The 18,015-nt window shown below is 46.3% G+C and overlaps 1 long non-coding RNA gene across 8 annotated transcripts in view; it reads right to left on the bottom strand.

Annotated features, from left to right (window-relative positions):
• LOC122680705 overlaps positions 1–17,697 on the bottom strand; it is a 68,499-nt gene extending 50,802 nt beyond the window's left edge. For 5 of the 8 annotated variants that reach the window (XR_006336764.1, XR_006336763.1, XR_006336760.1 and 2 more), the window contains exons 1-4: positions 17,412–17,697; positions 13,618–13,758; positions 13,306–13,519; positions 1,634–1,731 (exon numbers count right to left, since the gene is read on the bottom strand). This is a non-coding gene — a long non-coding RNA (uncharacterized LOC122680705). Of the gene's footprint in view, positions 1–1,633; positions 1,732–4,919; positions 5,092–13,305; positions 13,520–13,617; positions 13,759–17,411 lie in introns of all 8 variants that reach the window. The other 3 variants (XR_006336761.1, XR_006336765.1, XR_006336762.1) reach the window with 3 other exon arrangements.
• Positions 17,698–18,015: the final 318 nt, after the last annotated feature.

Genomic DNA, 18,015 nt, shown 5'->3' with positions numbered 1-18,015 from the left:
ATTCCACAAGCTAAAGGGCAACTAAGCCCATGAGCCACGACTACTGAAGCTCATGAGCTCTGGAGCCTGTGCTCCTCAACAAGGGAAGCCACCATCACAAGAAGCCCACACACCTCAAGGAAGTGTAGCCTCTGTTGCTGCTGCTGCGGCTGCTGCTAAGTCGCTTCAGTCGTGTCTGACTCTGTGCGACCCCATAGACGGCAGCCCACCAGGCTCCCCCCTCCGCCCGTCCCTGGGATTCTCCAGGCAAGAACACTGGAGTGGGTTGCCATTTCCTTCTCCCATGCATGAAAGTGAAATGTGAAAGTGAAGTCGCTCAGTTGTTGTCCAACTCTCAGCGACCCCATGGACTGCAGCCCACCAGGCTCCTCCGTCCATGGGATTCTCCAGGCGAGAGTACTGGAGTGGGGTGCCATTGCCTTCTCCGAGCCTCTGTTAGCTGCAACTAAAGAAAGCCTACATCTAACCACAAAGACCCAGTGCAGTGCTCAGCACTTCAGTTATGTCTGACTCTTGCAACCCTATGGACTGCAGCTTGCCAGGCTCCTCTGTCCGTGCAATTTTCCTGGCAAGAATACTGGAATGGGTTGCCATTCCTTTCTGCAGGAGATCGTCCCCACCCAGGGATCAAACCCACATCTCCTGCATTGCAGGTGGTTTCTTTACCATTGAGTCACCAGAGGAACCCAATCAAGACCCAGTGCAGCCAAAAATAAATAAATAAAACTTTTTAATGATTAAAAGCTGACTGAAAAGCTCAGAAAAAGCCTTCAGAAAGGAAAAGTCATGTGAGTTAAGCCTTAAAGAATCAGTAGCCAAGATAAAGCAGTGATGGAGGGGAATGGCAGGGACGTGAAAAGAAGTAGCAAGATCTGTGAAAAGGCAAAGGTGGGAGGTGATACAGCAGAAACCAGGTGGTAAGATGCCTCAGGTGCCAATCAGAGCAGTATTGGAAAAGAAAGAAAAATAAACAAGGGTGAGCTGTGGGTTCACGGAATAATGTCTGGGTAAACAGGACAGTATAGCTGTATAGTTGAGACCTTACAAACCTGCCTACTCAAGCCTCCTATTCAAATGCCCGTGGAGATGTACCAAAGGGCAAAATCATCTTCAACAGAGTGAACGGAAGATTGTAGATTACATCATTCCTGGGAGAAGCTCCGCCATCCACTTTATGGAAGGAGATGCTGCTACAAAGCACGTTCTAGAGCTTTGTTTCTTATGCTCCACCTTGAAGCAGAAGAGCAGAACCCCCAAAAGGCAGCCACCAACACTGCCACTCCCTTTTAATAGGCAAAGACTTTAAAGGTGCATAAAAGAGAGAAATGTTGAATTATGTGCTGCTTAGAAGAGTTTCACCTAGAAGAAAATGGCTTAAAACAGTTAAAAACAAAAAGACTAGTATATTATTGACCCGCAGACTTGGAATATCTGGGCTAGGGCAGGCAGGAGAATCCATTCATGAATTCTCAGTGTGACACCATAGCAACTAACTCCAGGAAAAAATCATAACCAAGGCCGGTAAAATCAAACCACCAGAGTCATTACTTAATCTTTCCATCTTCCTCCTGGCTCCCATCGTTGATTCCTACTGCCTGTGTGCCTCTTATCTGCCCCCAGGATGCTCACCTACCTGGGCATGCTGGCCTGCAATCAAGTGTATCGTGAAAGCTCTCTCGCACAGAACTGGGCACAAACTCTTCCTTGTACAAGGCCATCCAGTGTTCTCTTCTGGCCACAAAAGATAAATGAAGTGTGTGGGAGGTGTCGAACCTCAATTTTTTCTACAAGTCAATCTTTTAAATACACAACCCAACCCAGGACCCCTGTGTCCTCAGATACAAGAGCAGATGTGAACAAAGAGGAAGCAAGGATAGCCGATAGCCATATCAGATGATACAGAAAGCAAAGTAAAAGTGCTTTGCATATGGGACAGAGAGGGTTGTTTTATTTCTAAATGTATCTATTTATTTTGGGTGTGCTGGGTCTTCATTGCTGCTCGGGCTTCTCTTTAGTTGTGACACGTGGGCTTCTCAGGGCCACGACTTCTTTTGTCACTGAGCATGGCTCCAGGGTGCGTGGGCTTCGAGAGTTGCAGCTCAATAGCTACAGAGCATAGGCTTAGTTGCTCTGCAGCATATGGGGTCTTCCCAGACCAGGGATTGAACCTGTGTTTCCTGCATTGACAGGCAGATTCTTTACCATTGAGCCACCAGGGAAGCCCATTGAGGGTCATTTTATATGGATACATGGTAGACTCCACTACAAAGACATCGCTAATTTTTATGGACCCAGTGACAGAGCATCAGTATTCATAAAGTGAAAACTGCCATTGCTTATCTCAGTCCCTCTCATTTCTCTTTGTATTGTGACAACCTCCCAGCTTGTCTCCCTACCTTCTCCCCTGGGACTCTAATCTCGCTGTCTACTGAAGACAGAAAAGATTTTTAAATGCATTCTGTGAGTGTCGGGGCTGTGAGAGCAGGGATTACACTTTATGCTGTTCTTTCTTAAAACTCAGCATGCAGCACCAGTGCCTGGCACCTGCTAGGTCTACCTAAATGTTTTAGAATAAATAAGAGATAGAGAAAGTTGGGGAGGGGGTGGGGTTGGCATGGAGGAAGTAAAAGGAAGGAAGAGAGGAAGGCAGGGAGGGAAGGACCACTTAGAAGAGGCAAGGACAGAGAACTAGTAAATGTCTTCAGCACGAGGAAAGAAATGGAGTAAGACTCCATCAGGGAGAAAAATGAAAGTCACTTAGTCGTGTCTGACTCTTGGAGGCCCCATGGACTATACAGTCTATGGAATTCTCCAGGCCAGAATACTGGAGTGGGTAGCTGTTCCCTTCTCCAGGGGATCTTCTCAACCCAGCAATCAAACCCAGGTCTCCTGAACTGCAGGCGGATTCTTTACCAACTGAGCCACAAGGCAAACCCAAGAATACTGGAGTGGGTAGTCTATCCCCTCTCCAAAGGATCTTCCTGACCCAGGAATCAAACGGGGGTCTGTTGCATTGCAGATGGATTCTTTACCAACTCAGCTATGAGGGAAGCCCTCAGGGAGAAAGGGAGAGTCAACACATGAGTGTTCTCTGAGTCTTCTGTTGGCGGAGTTGGGGGTTTGCTCCCAGAAATCTTTCATCCCTTTGAGGGTCTCAGACCCTTGGAGCCAAGCCAGGAAGGTCTGTCAAATGAACCAAGTATTTGAAACAAAGACACCCTAAAAATCCAGGAATTCTGCTCAGCTGTCCCTGTAACCCACATGTGTGTGTGCATGCTAAGTCACTTCAATCAAGCCTGACTCTTTGCAACCCCATGGACTGCAGCCCGCCAGGCTCCTCTGTCAGTGGGATTCTCCAGGCAAGAATATTGGTGTGGGTTGCCATGCCCTCCTCCAGGGAATCTTACCAACCCAGGAGTCAAACCCACGCCTCTTAGATCTCCTGGACTGGCAGGCAGGTTCTTCACCACTAGCACCACCTGGGGAGCCCTGTACCCACATGCGACAGACCAAAGCCATACCCAGAATGAAGCCCCAGAAATTCAATGCACTCCACTGGAGAAGCAAGCTAGCTAAACAGCCCATTTCACTTTCATTTGTCCTTTCAGGGGACATAAATATTATGTGAGAGTTGCAGATTTGAAGAGAAGCATCCACCTGGTAAATAATGATGGGTCCTGTCATGGCTATCCAGGATCATCATCTTGGAGCCTCCAAGATGCTTCTTCTTAAGGACAGAAAGAAGCTCACATTCCTGCTCTCTGCTCCACCCACCCTCTCTTCCTCCTCTTCTCCCCCATCCTACCCCTCCCTAAACACACACACACACACACACACACACACATATAGCACCCACCCCCACTCCTTCCCTTAACACACAAACAGCTGTGTTCTCATGATTGGAATGATATGAGATCTATTTGTTTGGGCTTAAGAAGAAAATGTTTATAATTCACAAAGTCAATGAATGGTTTCCTAGCAACTTCTTGTATAACTATTATGAAATAATATTCTTTCACTTTCTCCCTTGGTCACTCTCTCTCTCTCTCCCTCCTTCCCTCCCTCCCCCTCCTTTCCTCCGTTTCTCTCTCATATCCTCTCCCTGACCACCAAGGAGTCTTTTTCTATTTTAAATAACAGAACACATTAAGGGTTTGATTTAAAAAAACTGCAAATCTCTCCCTAGAAAAACACATGTAAATAGACACATACTCATTCACACTTCTGTGCATACAATTCAAGGAGTTCATAGTACCCCTGAAACCTACTCATGGAGCCCACTTAATAACCCTTTCCTACACAGGTAATATCCCCTTAGTTTGACTTCTCTCTTATCCAGACAAGAAAAAAAAATGGCTATGGGGTGGTTATTCTGGCAAAAACTTGATGAACTAAGCTTGCTTCAAACTATCTCCTCCACCCGTCCCCAGCATTACACATTCTAATCCCAAAGCATGGTTTCACTGCCCAGCAGCATCTGTTCTGCCTGTCTCTCCCTGCTTCCCTCCAGCTAGCTAGCTGGCAGCTAGCACATGTGGACACACTTTATGATTGCCTGAGAAAATGCCATTAACACAAGGCACCTGTGAAGCTTTCAATGTGCATGTCACCAGTCTCCTCTCTGGGCCTGAGCCACCACTGGGTGTTGGCAAGAGCCATAGCCAAATGCAAATGCTGGAATACCCTGCTCTCCCACACTCCTAAACACAGCCCAAGGTTGACCTCACTGCTTCATGAGGCCCAGGGGCCTCGTAAATGTTAGCTGGTTTGGGGATAACCAGTCACTTCAACATCATCAAGTTGGAACATCTCCTTGATCAATCCTTTAATGAAATGAGAAACAAAATAAAGGCAGATGCTACCAATGATCTCTTAGTATTTATTATGATTATGTTCCAGGCACTGGGTTAGATGCTTACCTTACATATCCTTCTTTTGTCTAAGGTATCATTTCCAGGAGTCAGTATGATGTGAAAATTAAATAGGCAGCCTCTAGAGACAGAGTAACCTGGTTGGAAGCCCATCTCTGCTACACACCAGCTATGTGACTTTGGCCAAGTTGTTTAGCTTCTCTGTGCTTCAGTTTTTCATCTATAAAAGAAGTCTCCTTTTATATCATTTACGTTATTCTAACAATGCTTTCAAATATCTCTGTTATAGGGTTGTTGCAAGGATTAAGAGAACCATTACATATATGACATTTGGAACAACCTAGGACTTCCCAGGTGGCTCAAGTGGTAAAAAGTCTGCCTGCCAGTTTAGGAGCCACATGAGATGAAGTTTCAATCCCTGCATCAGGAAGATCTCCCGGAGGAGGAAGTAGCAACCCACTCCAGTATTCTTGTTGGGATAACCCCATGAACAGAGGAGCCTAGCAGGCTATAGTCCATGGGGTTGCAAACAGTTGGACATGAATGAAGAGACTGAACACACACACGAACTGGCAGTAGTTAAGTGCCTGATAAATGTAAGCCGATACCACTCTATCCATTTCACAGATTATAACACAAAGCCTGAGAGAGGGGAAGTGACTCTCTCAAGTCATACTTCTCAACTACATCTCTGACAAGTAATCCTAAGGCACGGAGTCATAACCAACTTGTGATGCTTCCAATCTTGCTTGAATTCCAAACCCTTTGAAATGCTCGCCTTTTCAAAGTTAGTCGTTATGACACCACACTATTCCCACGATATTCCTGTCCAGAATGCAAACCTGCATCTAACTTATAAGGAAACATCAGATAAATCCAAATTGAGAGCCTTTCTAATAATAACTGGCCCCCACTCTTGACAAATATCAAGGTCATGAAAGACAAAACAGGACAATCTTACATTTCAAGAACTAAGGAGACTTCACAATTACATTCAACATAGGAGACTGAAATGGATCCAGAGTTAGCAAAATGCTTTTTTCCTTTGCTATAAAGGATATCATTAGGCCAGTTGGCAAAATTGAACAAGATCTATGAATTACAAATAACATTATGTCAACGTGACTTGCCTGATTTTGATCACTGCGAGAGACAGTCCTTGTTCTGGAGGGAATACACATTGAAGTATTCAGAGGTAAGGGGACATTGTGTCTTCAACTTCCTCTCAAGAAGGTCAGAAAAAGAAATGATAATATGTATATACAGAGAATGACAAGGTGAATCCAGTAAAATGCAAACTTTGGGGAAATCTAAGAATATTAGGGGAATCTTTGTAATATACTTGCTACTTTTCTGTAGACCTGGAATTACTTTGAAATAAAGTGGTTTGGATGGGCTTCCATGGTAGCACAAGGAATCCACCTGCAATGCAGGAGATGCGGGTTCAATCCCTGGGTTAGGAGGATCCCTTGGAGAAGGAAATGGCAACCTACTCCAGTATTCTTGCCTGGGAAATCCCAAGGACAGACGAGTCTGGCAGGCTTCAGTCCATGAGGTCTCAAGGAGTTGAACACAACTGAACTACAAAACAAGAACAAAAGCAAACTGTTTTGGGAAAAGAAAGACAAAGCATCAATCTTTGTCCATGAGCGCCCCTGAGCATACTAGCTGTGGGGCATGTTTTCTTACATTCTTAACTACAGACACAGCCTCATTCCAGAGAAAGCTTCTTTCTTGATGTTAAGACTATAGATATGCTTTTCCAAGAGAGAAAATACTCCTAAACCTTCCACCGAACCCTTCACATTAAATGAGAGATTTTTTAAATTAGAAGGCATTGTTCTTTTTTGTCCAAGAGGATGTAACAATTCCTTATCCCTTTCCCCACTCCTAAAAAAAAAATCTCCATGGCTACACTCATCATCTAACACCCACTCACAAAACCCTTTTTGTCTGCCAGATTTTCACAGGCTTCTAAAGAATGCGGTGAATTTGCTGTTGCTGAATGTGGTTCATTTGAGCAAAATTCCTCAACCCCCTATTTCCATCCTCGCTTTCATCATCCCTGCCCTTTTCTCCAATAGGTCACTTAAAAGCAGGACCAGAGGATGAGGGGAGGGAAAGGAAAGGGCAAGGGGGAGGCTGCACCTCATTTCTGAGTAAGATCTGTTTAGTGAGCCCCTACTATGTGCTGCCAACAGGCATAGGGACCCAGCAAGAAGGAGGAGCCTGACCTGCCTGCATGGAGATTGCCCTGCAGATGGAAAGTGGGAGCTGCTAACCAAAGCGGGGAGAGCCCCCCAGAAAGGGAGTTACAGGAGGTACAGGGTACAGTTAGAGGGTGCTGGTGGGGCGTGCAGGAGAACGGGTCAAGGGAAGTCATATACCTGAGGGATGACCATGTGTCAGTTAGATCAGAGGGGGTGTGGGTGAGAAGTGGGAAGGAAAAAGAATGACTTTTCACTCATAAAAATAGACACCCTACTCTCCCCCGCCCCATATTCTCTACATCTGTGTCTCTATTCCTGCCCTGCAAGTATCTGTACCATTTTCCTAGATTCCATTTAATTCGCTCAGTCATGTCCAACTCTTCGTGACCCCATGGACAGTAGCCCACCAGGCTCCTCTGTCCATGGAATTCTCCAGGCAAAAATACTGGAGTGGGTTGCCATTCCCTTCTCCAGGCGATCTTCCCAACTCAGGGATCAAACCCGGGTCTCCTGAATTGCAGGCAGATTCTTTACCATCTGAGCCACACGGGAAGTGCCTAGATTCCATATATATGCATTAATATATATTTTGTTTTTCTCTTTCTGACTTACTTCACTCTGTATAAAGGGCCTAGGTCCATCCACCTCTCTACAAATAACCCCATCTCATTCTTTTTTATGGAGACATATATACAGCACCACGTGTAAAATCGATAGCTATGAGAAGATGCTGATTAGCACAGAGAGCCCAGCTCAGTGCTCTGTGATGACCTGGGGGTAGGATGGGGCAGGGAGGTTCGAGAGGGAGGGGATACACATATGCATTTATCTGATTCACTTTGTTCTACAGCAGAAACTAACATCATACAGCAATCATATGCCAATTTTTTAAATTAAATTAAATTTTAAAAATAAGCATGTACTTACTTTCTTAAAGCAAAACCAAACAGCCCACAGTTAGTAGAAGGAAATAAAACCCATCAGAGCAGAAATAAATGAAATTTTAAAATCACAGAAAAGGTCACTGAAAGTAAGAGCGGTTCTTTGAAAAGATAGACAAGATTGATAAACCTTCAGCCAACCAAGAAAAAAAAAATAGACCAAGAATAAAAGAGAGAGGGTTCAAATAAATAAAATGAGAAACAAAAAAGAAGTTACAAAATAACACCCCAGAAATACAAAGGACCATAAGAGATCACTAGGAACAATTATATGCCAATAAAATGGATAGCCTAGAAGAAATGGATAAATTCCTAGAAACATACAGTTTAATATCAAAACCTCAGGTTCTAATCCAAGCTGAAATTTCTCCCTCCATACCCTGGCCCCTCCCCACCACTCAGTTCAAGCCACACTCCAGTCTGGAAGCGGCCATTGAAGAGTGGGGACCAGAGGGTCTTTCCTAGCCCTGTTCCAGCTCCTCTCTTACTCCCTAATGCTGTTTCTGGTCCCTCAGGGGCAGGGGGAGAGCAGGAGTGAAAGGAAGCTCTGACTTAGTTGGTACTTGCAAGGTGGCCATCCGTGCGGCAGATGAGAATGATTTTGTGGTTGTTGGAGATTCTCTCCTTGGTACTTCTCTCTACCCCTTCTCTGGCCAAGGTGATCCACCTTGACTGACTGATTACCCCAACCTTCTCCCATCACCCCACACAGCCCTCAGCTCACCTCAAGTTCCAAGGAGAGGGGTGAATCCTGCCATGATGATCTGCCATGGCTTCCCCATCTGTTCCCTGCCGCTGCTCGCCTCACCATTAGCTATCCTATCACAAGCCACGCAAACCAGCTTCTAGCCTTTAAGCTTCTCCAAGCCAGAACCTAGCAACAGTCCCTACATCTCTCCAAACATCCCCAGACATCCCCAAATTCTCCCAAGAGCTCTCTAATTACACTCATCTCCAACCCAATGGAGGCCTGGAGGCCAGGAGTTTACACAACTCAGCCAGTAAGGGGGAAATGGGCATATTTGCTTCCTTCTTGGTGGCCCTCTCTACTCTCTGTGAAGGGGAGCGCCAAGTCTCTGACAGCTTTCTGCACACAAAATCCCCCCTCCCCTTCTTTCCTTGATCTGTCTCATATCTTTCAGTTCAGTCACTCAGTCATGTCTAACTCTGCAACCCCATGGACTGCAGCACTCCAGGCCTCCCTGTCCATCACCAACTCCAGGAGTCTGTTCAAACTCATGTCCATTGAGTTGGTGATGCCATCCAACCATCTCATCCTCTGTCATTCGCTTCTCTTCCTACCTTCAATGTTTCCCAGCATCAGGGTCTTTTCCAATGAGTCAGTTCTTCACATCAGGTGGCCAAAGTATTGGAGTTTCAGCCTCAGCATCAGTCCTTCCAATGAATATTCAGGACTGATTTCCTTTAGGATGGACTGGTTGGATTTCCTTGCTGTTCAAGGGACTCTCAAGAGTCTTCTCTTAAGCATTGGCTGAAATGAGTGATGGCTACAGGTCACAGAGCTGGTCTGGGACCACCCTGTACATGGATGGTGTAGCACAGTGGGTCTCAACAGGGACAGTTTGGTGCCCTCCTCCACTTCAGGGACATTTGACAATGTCTAGGTTGTCACACCTGGAGGGGTGTTACTGGCATCTAGAGGGTTTGAGAGGTAAGGATGTTGCTACACATTCTACAATGAGCAGGACAGCCTTTCATGGCAAAGAACTATCTGGTGCAAAATGTAAATAGTGCCAAGATATGGAGAAACTTGGCCTTGTACCTCCCTTTATATAATGTTGGGGGGAGTGGAGAGGTGCCTCTCAGGTTTGGGACCTTCGTCAAGAGTAGAAAAAAGTCCCATTAGGCATCTGTCCTTTATTATTTGTATTAAGAGCTCCTGAGGGACAGTAGCTCTAGACTGGATAATCCAGCACTTCAACCCTGCTTCAAGGGCCCTTTGAGAGGGACTGGGGCATTCCCGGTGCCAAACTCACTGTGCTAGTCCACCTGCTTAGACTGGCTCCCCTCACATTCCCAAGATGGCTGCTTCACCTTCCAGACTCTGAAGTCTGGGGAAAGAAGAGGGAATGTGCATGCATGCATGAGTGCTGTCATTTCAGTTGTGTCCAACTCTTTGCGACCCTATGGACTGTAGCCACCAGGCTCCTCTGTCCATGGGATTCTCCAGGCAAGAATACTGGAGTGGGTTGCCATGCCCTCCTACAGGGGATCTTCCCAACCCAGGAATCGAACCCATGGCTTCTTCAGCTCCTGCCTTGCAGGTGGATTCTTTACTGCTGAGTCACTGGGGAAGCCCCAGAAAAGGGAGCGATTATCTTTTTAATCCACAAGGATGGCTACTCACAAAGACCCTGTTGACATCCGTTCCTGTCTCCCTGTCAGCACTGGGTCACGTGGCCACACCCAAACCTGCGGTGGCAAGGAGGGTCCCTGGCTTTCACTAGTCAGGATTTGAGGCTGGAAGTGTCCAGCCTCACCAGAACAGCACAGCCACCCATGACCTCACACTATGTTTTGTCCTGGCAGCAAGTACAAATGTGGAAGGGTGGCTGATGGGTAGGAACCCAACAGTGTCTGCCACATCCTGATCCTATGTCCCTGGCCTTTCCCTCTCACAACTCGAACAACTTGTTCACACAGTGGCCCTAAGGCAGTGCTTCTCCAATGTCAACACACATCACTGTTACCTGGGGACAGAAGCTTATGCATTGGGGCCCTTGCAGATTTTCCCTGTGTACCACTTCCTCTGATTGCTCATGTATATCCTTTGAATGGTCACCATTCAGTATAGAGATTCCCTGAGTTCCATCAGGTCTTTCTAGTGAATTATCGGACCTGGGACCTATGGATCATGGGGAAAAAAAAAAAGTGAAAGTGTTAGTCACTCAGTTGTGTCCAAATCTTTTTGACTCCATGGGTTGTTGCCCACCTGGCTCTTCTGTCCATGGAATTCTCCCAGCAAGAATACTAGAATGGATTGTCATTCCCTTCTCCGGGGGATCTTCCCAACCCAGGGATCAAACATGGCTCTCCCTCATTGCAGGCAGATTCTTTACTGTCTGAGCCACCAAGGAAGCCCCAGGGATCATGGGGGCTGCCGAATTTGTAGCCAAGTCAGGTAGGATGTGTGTAGCCTGGAGACTCCCACTTGCTTCTCACATCTGAAGTAAGAGCTGTCTTGTTGGGGACCTGACACTTTGACTTGTGGAACCTGATGCTAACTCCAGGTAGTTAGTGTCAGAATTGAACTGTGGGACACCCACTTGTCAGAGAATTGATGTTGGAATGCATCAATCATTAAATCAGTATTATACATATATGTTTTAATCATTCCTATTTTGGAGATGAGAAACTGAGACAGAGTGGATTCACATTCCCACAATCACACAGGAAGAAGCCATAGAGCCCAAATTTACACTCAGATTTGTTTATCTCCAGAACCTGAGCACAGTGCCAGGGGTAGTGCTAACATTTTGCTCATGTGGATGATCCTCCTGCCATTGTGCATTATTGTGCAATTCACAACAGCACTTCCGCAGCACTGGCTGGACTTGCCTGATCACCAGAATCACCTGGGGCATGTAAACAGGCATCCCCAGCCCCTCCTCTGATGACTCTGACTCAGAAAGTTTAGGGTGGGGCCTGGGAATTTTTATTTTTAACAAGTTTCCCCCCAGTGATTCTGACAATCAGGCAGTTTGGCAAACACTGCACTGCATTTACCAGCCTCCTCACTCAGGTGTGTCCACCTGCCCTAGAACCCAGCCCTCCTGTTGCCCAGGTTTTGTCGGGAACCTGACGCATCCCTGTGCAGAGTTTCTAAGAGCTGGATATAGTCTTCTCCAATCTCCATTCTGTTGCTCATTCTTACATGGGAAGACTTTTCATGAATCAGGCAGTGTGAGTCCAACTCAGCAAGGCCAAAGCCAAAGTCATCGACAGCCCCCCTCCCGCTTCCTGCTCTTCCTCCTACGTCCTCCAGCTCAGCGAAGGACCCATCGTCCACCCAAACGGCACAGCCAGGAATCTTTGGCACATTCTTGCTTCACTTTCTCCTTCACTCCTCATTTCCTGATCACAAGTTCCTAGTGATTTCTACCTCCCACATAATACAAATCGAGTCCTCCTCTTCTTCTCCTCTTTCTTACTGCTTATTTGACATCCCACTCCACTTTTCACCCAGACCAGCTTGCTAATAAGGCTTTCTGCCATCATCTTCTGCTCGCATAGGAGACAGATTGCATAGTCCAAAGATGGTTCCAGTGTCTCCCGTCTCATACATTCTTCTAGAATCTTGCCACTACTCCATCAAAAGGTAGGGTTTAATATCCCTTGTCTTAAGTATGGATGTGCTTTTGTGACTACTTCAATCAATAGAGTATGCAAAAGTGATACTATATGACTTCTGAGGCTAATTCCTAAAAGGTGATTCAGAGTTACCCTTACTCACTATGACACTCACTCTTGACACCTCCAGCCTCCACCTATGCCTCCACACCAGCAGTCAACTGTTCTGAGACCACCATCCTGAAAGGAAGCCCAATTAGCTCACAAGAGACATCTCTTGACATCGCCTTGAAACTACACAGAGAAAGAGAGATGTCTGACCAGCCCCCACTTGCTCCAGTCCAGCACTATTAACAACTCCAGCCATTTCCAGCCACAATTGCACAAGAGACCCCAAACCAGAAGTGACCAACTGTGCCCCTCCCAAAATTCCTAATGCAAAGAAATCATGAGAGATAATAATAAAATAATTGTTCTAAGCCAGGAAGTTTTGATAGTGATATTTTTATGCAGTTAAAGTTAACCAGAGCCTCATTCGATGGGCACACAGTGGCCAGAACTACATGAAATAACAGCTACACAAAGTGTGGCCCCTGGCCCAGGGCTGGAGAGTGAATTGTTTGTTACCAGTCAGTATAGAAAATGAGAGTAAGTATTAAGAAGCTTTCTCAGGGTGGTTTTATTGAATCTAATAATTTTTTTAAAAATTGGACTTATGTTCTGTCTGGATGTGGGCAGACTTGGGTTCAAAGAGCAGAGAGGAAAGCTTTTTTGATTGGTTGGTCAGACACAGCCCCTTTGGGAAACAACAGGGCATTGAAATGATACAGAAAGGCCTCGGGTGAGGAGCGGGAGGAGAAAGAGGAGCAAGCAGAGGTGAGAGTATAAGGCAAGTCTCTATCTAACACAAGAAAAAGAGTGATGCGTCCAGGGGACTAAAAGAAAGTGAGGTGTCTTTAGGCAAATGCTCACCTTAAGGATCCTTTTAGCTGCAAGTCACAGGAAGCCCTTCTCCAGGAGCTTAAACAAATTGTGGTTTATTTTTCTCGTTGCATCAGAATCTTGCTGTGGCACCCAATATCCTCTTAGCAGTGGACACTTCTTGTGCACACCAGCCAGTCTTCCAGAGGCCAGAACGTACAACTCTTCGAGGGCTTCCTCTAAAGCTCCAGAAGGTCACTCTGCCCTTGAGGGGGATGAGAAGTGTGTGTTTTGTATGGGCTCCCAGGTGCCCCAGCAGGATTCAGCCGCAGGTGCCTAGAGGGGTCATACTGAGTAACTCACCTTTTGTCTGTTTTCTTCTCCCTCTTGTCTTCTGCTCCATGTCCCTCATCCACATTTCCAGGGATCACTTACTACATAAACTACTTTCATTCTGCAGAGCCAAAGCAGCCTGAGCAAGACAGAGGATGGTCGGTGGTAATGCTGGAAAGTAGAGACCAGAGAGACAGAAGGGCATAGACTTGCCTGAAGACACACAGAAATTGTCACACAGCTAAAATTAGAAGATGCTCCCACGTGGTAAGTCTGTCCATTTTATGAGGCTGCATTGTGCTCACTAAGAGTCTGGAGCAGAATAGTCAAACTTGAGTTGCCTCCAAAACCTTCCTGGTGATTCTTCCTGCAAAGGGTTCCACCCAAATTCTTACTCCTCACAGTTTCCTCCAGCCAGGTAGTACCTACCTCAGAGTGTTTCTAATGCTGAGGCTCCTAGACCAAAAACAAAGGGGGAAAAAAAGCCTCAGAAGGGCTGGGAGTGCCCCTGCTAGTATTTGCACATCAGTCAGCTTGAAGTGGAAGAAACAGCCCTTGAAGTCACAGACTCTGCTGCACGTATGCCTCCTCTATCTGCTTGCTGTGCAACTAAGGGAAATCTTATTAATTTTTCTGTGCCTTTTCTGTAAATAGACTTATAAGCTCACAATGCAATCTTGCGGGGTCATTTCAAAATAAAACATGGAAAAATGCTGAAATTGTGCCTAACACCCATTAATTGCTCAGTAATGGCCAATCTCCCCTCTTTCCATACATTGCCTTTCACTACAGAAGGAAAGGTCAAGGAAAGATATATTGGCCAAATAATCAGCTGCATCGCCTGGCATTTCTCATCCCACTTGCTTCACATGATTATTTCTATGAGGCTAATACCTCATACAGTATCACTGCACTCTAATACCAGCGGGTCCATAAAAAGAGGCCCAACTAAAATAAAACCACTATAATCCTGGCCCAGTTTTAATCACTGGCTAGTGGGCTCCCCTGTGGTTTGAGTAAGAGCCAGGTCATAGTCAAATAATCAAACTGCAGATGCTAGGAGAGCAAGTCAGCTCAGATTTAAATAGTGGCGGTGACTCAAATGGCAGTGGGGAGAAAAGAGAGATGAGGAGGGGAGAGGCAACCTTGCACAATGTTGGAGTTTCCCTTCCATGTCCTCCCGAGTTAACTGGCCCATAAAATAACCAGGCTTCTTAATGGATGATAGGCTCATTCCTGAGCAGCCCCTGGGTCAGGCAGTCACTCGGGCCCTGGGGGCTGTCAACTCTGCTCTTAGAGCTGAAAGGATCCCGAAGGGGGACATGAAGGCAGAGGCACTGTGATCTCCTCATACTGACTGCTCACGAGAAGGAGAATCCTGAGTCCTAGAACCCGTCAGGAGAGGGAAGAAGAGGCAGATTACTTGAGGAGCCTAAAGCTTATTCCCTAACAGCTTAGTGATAAAGAATCCACTTGCCAATGCAGGACATGAAGGGTTCGAACCCTGAGTCGGGAAGACCCCCTGGAGGAGGGAATGGCAACCCACACCAGTATTCTTGCCTGAAGAATCCCATGGACAGAGGAGCCTGGCCGGCTATAGTCCATGGGCTCGCAGAGTCAGATTCAGCTGAGCGACTGAGCACGCACACACACAAAGCTTATACAACCAGGGTGGGGGGGGTTCCTCTTTGAGAAAAACCAGGCAAAACTATGCTTATAGAATATGCAATACCACCTTGGAGGAACCCCATTCAGTACCACCTCAGTCATCCCAATTCCACTCAACCCAATAAGTGTGAAGGAGATGAAGTGGGGTGGAAAGAGAACAGCAGGCAGAGACCACTGCCGCTAAAATAGCTTTAAAAAGCCCACAGCCAGGTGAACACAAAGCCAGGGACACACCTAAGCAACTGGGGGGCCCTCAAAGCTTCATTAGCTTCATGGTAAACTCACCTCTGATGGAGACATAAGACCATGAACTCCTGAGTTTTCCAGATTTTGTTTCCTGATGTCATTCCATCAAATCAAGAACCTGATGCTATCTAACTTCAGAGCTGGACTGTCAATTAGAGCGTGGCTTAGCTAGTCATGCTGAGCAGGGCAGAGGATACCTGAATGTCAATGACAGCACATGAGATTGTTTCCAAAACCAAATCACCAAGGGATTTTGATTCCCCAAGTTGTTCTCTCTTCTATCCATAAGAAACTACTTTAAAGCTAGGTACTTCAAGAAACAGGTGGATACTGAAGCCCAAATTCTTCAAAGGAACCTGGACATTCAAAGAGAACTACGGTTTAGACCCTCACTGGGCAGACTGTCAGTGGCTGGGAGCATCATGGCTAAAAGTATAGGTTTGGAGGCTTTCTTATTTTTTAATTGGAGGAAAATTGCTTTACAGTGTCACATTGGTTTCTTCTGTACAACAACGTGAGTCAGCCATGTATCCCCTCCCTCTTGAGTTTCCCTCCCCTCCATCCATGCCGCCCGTCTTGGTCGTCACAGAGCACCAGGCTGGGCTCCCTGTGTTATAAAGAAACTTCTCACCAGCTATCTGTTTGACACATGATAGTGTAGGTTTTTAAATTAGGCAGATTTGGGCTCAAGTTCCTGCTATGCTGTTACTAGTTCTGTGACCTGAGATAACTTACTTAACTGCCTTCAACATCAGTTGCCTCTTATGTAAAATTGAGGTAAAGATAATATCTGTTTCATAGAGGTTGAAGGGTTAATTAAGATAATTCACATAAAGCACTTAGTCCAGTTTCTGACATATAATCATGGGAGACAGATTCACTGAGATTGAGAATAAATCTACTATCCCTTCCTCTAGCCTGAAAGTTTGTTACCTCCCCAAAATTCATATGTTGATGCCCCAGCCCTGCTGGAGATAGGGCTTTTGTGGAGGTAATTAAGGTAAATGAGGTTATAAGGTGGGTCCCTGATCCAGTGCGGTTAGTGTCCTTATAAGAAAAGGTAGCCACCAGACAGTTCTCCAGGTGAGGACACAGGGAAAAGGCCCTTTTAAATGTCTTTAGTTTAAGCCACTCCAAGCACTATCTGGGGATTGCCAGTCTTCCCAACCCCATTTGCAGCTACAGGGGTGGGCCAGCAATCCAAGATAGTCAATGAGAACATTTTATCTCTCCAGCCACAGGGATTGTACAAGAAGTGGACACATGACCTGAGCCAAGTTAATCAGCCTTCATTGAGACTTTTCTCTTAAAAGCTATCTGGGAGGACAACTTCCTGTTATGGGGGTTCTTGGGAGGATGTATAGTTATAGCTTCCAGGTAATCTTCCTCTATCACAGGGAGCTAACTTGTCTATAGGTGGAGAAAATAAGGCCAATGCAGAGGAGGAAAAAGAGCAAAGAGATAAAGAAAAACAGGGCACTCTGAAGCTGAGTGAGGCTTTGATCCAACTATGCCTGAAACCTACCTTGGACTTGCCAGTTACATTTTACATTTTCCTTAAGCTAATTTGACTTGGGTGGTTGTGGATTTTTGTTGTTACTGTTGTAACTTTTGTCAAAGAGAGTCCTAATACACTTTCCATGATATGCAACCTGACTGAATATTTTCAGCATCATTTGGTCAGATGGGTCACCGCTGGGCAGCATTCTCCCCCATTACTCCATACTCAAAAGTGGCCATTCTTCCTTGTCGTCCAGTCTTTAGCCACCAAGGGGCATGGGTGGCATCATGCCTACAGGCCTCTGCAAAGCGCGTGGCCCACACCACAGCATCTAAAGCGGGAAAAACCGAGTCAGGGCTGCTCTGCTTAAGTCTATCCCAGGCACCTTTAAACTTGCAAATGCAGTTACCTGAGGGAAAGTTGGTGGAGTCTGCCGGCCCAACAGGTTCAGTCTGAGGGAGGGGTCGAAGTTTTTCTATCGCTCCCACAGCTGGCTTCCAAAGCTGGGACCGCCGGTCCAACGTCTGCTCCGGAGACAGATGCAGTTTGTCTGTCTCGGCTCCTCTGTGCCGAGGAGGAGCCAGCACTTCTATTCACAGGACACAGAGAAGTGAAGCCAGCTGGATCTGAAGAGTGGCCAAACCATCTGACATGGGGCTGGAGGGCACCGGCTCCTGGAAAAGCACATTCCCGTGTGTTTGGTTGACAGCCCAGGGCAGGCAAAACAGAGCCATTGCTGGGCCGCCACGTCACCTCCCCAGACTCGCTGGTGACAACACCTCGGGGAAACAAGAAACCCAGAGGGATGGGATGCGGAGGGAGGTGGGAGGGGGCATCGGGATGGGGAATACATGTTAATCCATGGCTGATTCATGTCAGTGTATGGCAAAAACCACTGCAATATTGTAAAGTAATTAGCCTCCAACTAATAAAAATAAATTAAAAAAAAAAAAAGAAACCAGGGCTTCATAGCTTTTCTTCCCCTTTAACCTGTGAGAGGCTTTCACAGAGGG

The sequence above is a fragment of the Cervus elaphus genome, chromosome 22 (assembly GCF_910594005.1).
Source record: "Cervus elaphus chromosome 22, mCerEla1.1, whole genome shotgun sequence".
In the NCBI taxonomy this organism is placed as follows: domain Eukaryota; kingdom Metazoa; phylum Chordata; class Mammalia; order Artiodactyla; family Cervidae; genus Cervus; species Cervus elaphus.
This window is presented reverse-complemented; position numbering and strand designations above follow the sequence as displayed.